This window comes from Mus pahari, chromosome 10, assembly GCF_900095145.1.
Source record: "Mus pahari chromosome 10, PAHARI_EIJ_v1.1, whole genome shotgun sequence".
NCBI classification, from domain to species: domain Eukaryota; kingdom Metazoa; phylum Chordata; class Mammalia; order Rodentia; family Muridae; genus Mus; species Mus pahari.
In genome coordinates, this window is record NC_034599.1 from 10810842 (window position 1) to 10818065 (window position 7224).

Genomic DNA, 7224 nt, shown 5'->3' on the forward strand with positions numbered 1-7224 from the left:
CTGACACTAAGGATACAATGCATTCAACTCACAACACAAGAGTTTCACATACAAGAGTATGAAGAGATGGCTTCATAGCTCTGAGTTCACTTTAATCTCTTACCATATCCTGGGAAAACCCTAACATTTAAGTGGGGGGAGTCCCCAGAATCTTATGTATAAAATCAAAAGAGTGTCATGTGGCGTGCACTCCTGTAATCGTGGCACTCAGGACTCAGAGGCAGGGGAATCACCACAAGTTTGAAGTAGTCTAAGGTACATAGCAGGTTCCTGGCCAACTAAGGATGTGCAGTGAGATGCCTATTCAACAAACAATCCAAAAGAAAGACTATCTTGCAGGAACAGAAGAAATCAAAGAGCTGTCTGACAGCTTGCCACTCTGGCTCTCCAGATATTAGCACCACAAGTGGCAGTTCAATGGTGGTGAGACGGATGTGCAAGAAAAGATGGGCTTAGTCACTTCCAAACTACAAATACCATTTTAAAGCCACAGTGCAGGGCCTTTATTCAAGTAAGAAATGAGAAGCATGAGCTAGAGAGATGGCTCAGTAGTTAAGAGCACGTGCTCTTCTTGCAGAGAACCCGGATTCCATTCCCAGCACCCCAAAACACTCCAAGCCCTCAGAATCTTTATTTCAAGTAGACCTACCAATCGTTTACAGCACTTAACATTTGAGAAATCCTAACATATGATCAACCCCATAGTAAGTGTTAAACCTTCCTGTGTTATGCTATATATTTTAGGATCAATGGATGAAAATATGGCACTGTGTTTCCAGCCACAGTGTTAATTCTTTAGTTGGATTATGGCAGATTCCTTAGTACCCATCTCTTCTTTCTAGATCAAACTCCTAGAGTCCTTCCAGCTTTCCAATGTTATCCACACACCTGTCCCACTCTGATGTGATAAAGCTTTGGTTCTAAGAATGTGGTGGTTTGAATATGCTTGGCCCAGGGAGTGGCACTATTAGGAGGTTTGGCCTTGTTGGAGTGGGTGTGGCCTTGTAGATTGGGTGTGGCCTTGGAGGAAGTGTGTCACTATGGGGGTGGGTTTTGAGACCCTCCTCTTAGCTACCTGGAAACAGTCTGCTCCTGGTTTTCTTTGGATGAAGATGTAGAACTCTCAGCTCCTGCACCATGCCTGCCTGGACGATGCTGTGCTTCCTGCCATGATGGTAATGGACTGAACCTCAGAACATGTAAGCCAGCCCCAATTAAATGTTGTCCTTTATAAGAAGTGCCTTGGTTATGGTGTCTCTTCACAGCAATGGAAACCCTACTTAAGACAAGAGCATCACGGGAGAATCATCTTTGACTTGACACTTGATGTTATTTGCATCTCAGGAATGGTCTGACCACCATTATCGCCCTATGCTGCCATCATAGAACTACCTTTCCTTGTAGTTCAAAAGGTGAATCTTGAGCCTGAATGCTTGCTGGCACTGGGAACCTTAGGTTTGGAAGCCTAAAAGATAAAGATTGAATGCCACTATTGCTATCAACAAGACTTATACCCAGAAAATCTTTTGGACTTCCTTATTTTTCTCATCTCTAGAATGGGCTTGATGGTGATAATTCAGCTCTCAGGCCAATCACTGGAGAAACAGTAGCACAGTGTGATGGTTTTGTTTATTTTATGCAGACATTGGAATTATGCATAGTGTCTGCTGGTGGTGGTGAAAAGGGGTAATGTGCTGAAAAGAAACACTTGTCTTCTTACCTGGGCCTGGTGGTCCAGTGACATTATGGTGTGTTATGACATCCTTAGCTCTTTAATAAAGCCAAGAAAATGTATGAAGCCTGAGAAGATCCCCATCACAGGACATGGGAATAAAGTAGAACCCAGGAGGAAATGGGAAAAGTAAAGGAGCATGAATGGGGAACCTGGGAAGTGTTATCAAAAAGAACAGATTTCCTTTGAGACCTGTGTCCCAGTTTGGCTGTGCCTACCTGCTTTGAGGTATCGATCCTAGACAGGCACTGTGACTTTGGAGGGAGAAGAGACACTGTTGGCATTCGTGTCTTCTGCTCGTCAGCCTAGGAAGAACCTGGGGCTCTTGGACGTCTGACTTGGCATGGGCATTCCTGACATCCCCACAGGGATGTAATCTAAACAGTCTTATTCAGGTTGGTGAAGTTCAACTTCAAGGATTCACAGGCCTAGGTACTTGTCTGAGGATTTCTATTGCTGTGATCATGGCAATTCTTATAAAGGAAAACATTTAGCTGGGGCTGGCTTACAGTTTTGAAAGTTTAGTCCATTATCACCTTGGTGGGAAGCATGGTGGCATTCAGGCAGACATGGTGTTGGAGAAGGAGCTGAGAGTTCTACATCTGGATCCGCAGGAAACAGGAAGGGAATGCTGCCACTGGGCATAGTGTGACCACTTGAGACCTCAAAGTCTGCCCCCAGCGACATAAGCCCTTCGACAAGGTCACGCCCACTTCAACAAGGCCACACCTCCTAATAGTGCCACTCTGTGTGGGCTTAGGGGGCCATTTCTATTCAAACCACCACGGTCCTGAAAAAGGATCATGAAGCTTTATAACTGGAAAATGAGAGGACCTAGCCTCACTGTCTTGCCTGTGTGGCGGAGGAAGACAAACTGTAGGAAGTGGCATCAGAGCTTAACACACATTAGCCCTGAAGATTAAAATATTCACCACTAGAGGGTAGACTAGACAAACTTTGGAATGTTTGCTCACTTTTTTTTTTTATTTCAACTTACTTGTGGTTCTAGGGAATCCAACCCAGGGCTTCACACAGGAGGTACTTGCTCTGCGCCTGGCCTACAGCCTAGCCCCAGAATTTCCCTCACATTTCCCAAAACTCCCCTGCTTACAAAGAACGACTTAATGTCAATGGTATCAAATCTACCATGGCATTGGCATCATTGTCTAACTGCCACATTATCGAAATGTGTCTAGAGTGCCAGTTCTGCCCCCAGGAGAGCACACAGGCACATGTGCACATGATACAGCCTAGCATCGAGTGCCTGTCGTGTGGCAAGCACCGCACTGTGCTTTTCATCCACTCTGTTTCCTTCGGTCCTTACAACACCTGTCTGGTGCAGATTTTTAAATGAATAATTTTATGTAAATTATTAACAAAAGAAATTATTTAACAGATGAAGAAACACTTATAAAAGTTAAATGTGTTAATATCTTTTTCAAAGCAAGCAGCTAATAGGTAGTAGAGTCGGGCTGTCTGTTGACATTGTTGAAAGGGCTGAAATTAAATGATGCATCAGTTATGATCTCTCAAGGGGCTTGAGGGACCACTGTCTGGCAGCAGTAGCTTTAAGTGGGGGAAATAGTTCTAAGCAACTTCTGCTTGTTTGAAGATGTAATCAATAGCAGTATTGTTTTTATGATTTAAAATTTTTTTATGTGTGTGTATTTGTGTGTGTGTCCGTATGCACATTTGCATGTGCACATATAAATGCAGGATCCCATGAAGTCCACAAGATGGTGTCAGAACACCTGAAGCTAGAGTTGTAGGTGGTTGTGATCCATGCCATACAGGTGCTGGGAACTGAACTTGGGTCCTCTGAAAGATCAGTCAGTGCTCTTAACTATTGAGCCAGTTCTCTAGTCCCCTACATTGTTAATTTTTTAAAATGAAATATGCAGAATGGAGCATGGTAGCTTAATATGCAGATGATTGTCTTGTTACATTCCAGAAGTTGTGTCCTTATATGGTGCTTTGCTGGGTGAATATTGCTTCTGGAGACTGTGAGTGCGTTTGACAAGCTTTGATGTGTGATTCAGAGTCCAATGGCACACTTGCTGGCATTATTTTTGTTTGGTTTTAGAATTTTTTTATTATTTTATTTCATGTACCTGAGTGTTTTGCCTATATGTATGCCTGCATTACATGCATATTTGGTGCCCACAGAGGCCAAAAGAAAGTATCAGATCCCCAGGAACTGGAGTTACAGATGGCTGTGAGCTGCCATGTGGGTCCTGAGACACAAACCCGGGTTCATTGGAAGAGCAGTTGGTGTTTTTAACTGCTAAGCTGTCTTTCCAGCCCCACTGCTTTTATTTTTGAGGTTCTTACAATAGCTCTTTACTGCCTTGAAACTGGCTATGTAGACCAGGATGTTCTTGAATTCATAGAAATCCACCTGTCTCCTGAGACCTGGGAATAAAGTGTGCACCACCACACCTGGAGTGGCATGGCTCTTTAATAAGCCTGGTTTACAGGAAAGTATGGACACTGTCTAGCATTTTGTTTTGTTGTCTTTGTACCTACATCTCTCTGTTCATGTGTAATGTAAAGCGTCTTCCTTTCTAGTGAGATCCTAGGATCCTAAAGTGCCAGGATTATTTAATAGCAGCATGATTGAGAGTAAACAGACTGATGCTTCCCTGTGTGATAGATGGGGCATCCAAAGCACAGTAAGTTCAAACACAGGTCCAAGATCCCGCATCTGGAAAGCAATGAAGGTGAGCTTGGCCGGCTTTTCCTCTGTGCGGTAAAGGAAGGATCAGAAAGGCTGTGGAGGCTGGCCATGCAATCGCTAGAGGGTCCAGAGCAATCTGAGTTCTGGAGACAAAATTTTCCTTCTTCCTTTTTGATGTGGTGACTCAGACAGGAGCCCTGTAGACTGGCACTATGGTGAGTAAGAACTTTTCATAGGGAGAGTCTGGTCAATCCCCCATTGGCTATAAAACAATATCACACAAGATGCTGATTACTGCCGAGCCTCTAGATGTCCTTCCTGGGGACACGTCTCAGCATCTTCTAAGATAAGAGCCCAGGAATCTGCATGCTTTTAAAAGACAAATTAAAAACAAAAACTGAAAAAAAAAAAAAAGCCCAGTACACACACTCCGTCTTTCCCTAGCTGAATCATGGAAGGGATGACAAGCATTGAGAATGTGCTTGGTAGGGGCTGGTGAGATGGCTCAGTGGGTAAGAACACCCAACTGCTCTTCCAAAGGTGCAGAGTTCAAATCCCAGCAACCACATGGTGGCTCACAACCATCCTTAGCAAGATCTGACTCCCTCTTCTGGAGTGTCTGAAGACAGCTACAGTGTACTTGGTAATTACTTTAAGTGCAGACAGAGGACCGTAGCACTGGCCATGTAGCAGAGACTTCCTAGAATTTCATTGCAGGCCCAGATTCATATCCACTGACTCCAAATTTGCATTTTAACAATATCCCCGAGAGCAGTGTGCCTGAGAGAGAAGGCATGCTCTCCACGCTTCACCGTCTTGGCTTCATTTCAATTTTTTGTTGTTGTTGTTTTTGTTTTTCAAGACAGGGTTTCTCTGTGTAGCCCTGGCTGTCCTGGAACTCACTTTGTAGACCAGGCTGGCCTCGAACTCAGAAATCCGCCTGCCTCTGCCTCCCAAGTGCTGGGATTAAAGACTTATTTCACTTTCAACACATAAGGTGGGTTTTCAAAGTGTGGATGGGACGCTAAGGCCCAGGGAAGGTTAGACACTTGGACTTCAGGTAACTCTAGAACCTGTGTTTGTAACCAACACACAAGAGATTCTCACAGTTCAGCATATGGAAAATTTACCTGGGGAGCTTATGGAAAACACTAACTCCTAAGCTTCTCTCTGAAATTCTGACCCCCTTTGCAGCAATGCTTCAAATCAACCATTTTTTACCCATTCACCTGGGGACTCTGAGACAAGATGCCACTGAACACATTTGTGCAAAACCCTGCATTGTATTATACTCACCGAACGTGCTTGTGGGGAAAGAACTACTCTGCATTTCTGGAGAACTTCAAAGTGAAGTCTTGGCTGATAAAGATTTTTCTATCAAGTCCTTGACCCACAGATGTCCCTAGAAATCTTTGAATCCAATCCCAAGCTTTGGGAGAAATGCAAGTCCTACTGTAGTATAAGAGACATATCAAAGCAGGGGTTTTATTGGTTGCTAGACAGATACAGAATCCAGGTAAGGAAAGATCTGACATCTATTCAAGAACAAACCCCAAACTATCTTTCACATGTTACAAAATTAAATACAAATGGCAGCATTGGTTGCCTTTTAAAATTTTTATTACGATTTCATGTATAATTTAAACCACTGGATGGCTGTAACGTTTGCTAGTTAACTGTGTACCCTTGAAAAATAATGCTAGCAGCCAGCACAGGAGAAAGGTCTGTGCACTACTGAGCCCCTAAGGGCACTGGCCAGGAGAGAAGAACACCAACAGTCATGTAGGTGCTGATGTACAGCTCAGCAGAATGTGCTGGAGAGCATATTTTGTTTGACATGCCTTCTGAATAGTAGAGGACAGTGTGTGTGTCCCCATCATGAGACACACGCATTCGCATATATACACAAGCATTTACACTCCATCATCTGATGGCTCCCACAGCTGAGCCAGGATGAACCCAGAACAGAAAGTGAGCTGCACAGAGGAAGTAGAAAGAATAAGTAGTGATGAATTGTTTAAGAATCTCCACCCCAAGCCTGCTCCTTCATTATTTTGTTCAACAATTCGAATCAAACATTAATCATGCTCCAGGCCATTTGGTAGCCACTTAAGTGGCAAATAGGAGTTTATCCACTCAAGGTATCAGTCTCCTGAGGCTGTGCAATTGGAGGAGGAGGGAGAACACACACACACACACACACACACACACACACACACACACACACACACAATTTTAACACATTAGCACAATGAAGGAGACTCTAGGGAGTCTAGGGCTTGGTAAACGTGAAAATGAAGTGTAAGCTCTCATCCCTGGGATGTTTCCTTGGAGTCAGCCACCTCAGTGTGACCAGAAGGCCCTCCCCCAGCCTTGAGCAGCCCTGATCAGACCTTGTTTGCCACAGTCACCTACTGTGGAGTCTTCTGACCCAGGTACTGTCCTGCCACATCTGCAGCTTCCTGCAAGAATCCACTGCCTGCTGAGCAGCTGAGCTTGTCTTCTTGAAGAGATCCTGGCAAATTGGTGGGTGGGTTTTCCCCTTTATAGTCAGACCTCAGAATTAAAACATTGAACCTTATCGGAGAACTTAGTCCTAGCTCATTGTCTCGCCATCCTTCCCATCCACTTCAGCTTTCCTTTTAGGAACCCAGTGGGGGCTCCACAGAAAACAGAAGATGTATCCTGCCCGGTAAGCAACACACAGCATTAATGTTAGAGTTATAAAATTCATCTTTTGAAGGCTGTTTGCAAGGGTGCAAAAAGGATACAGGCTAGACTGAGTCAGCATCGGCCCAACGCTGATATAAGCTAG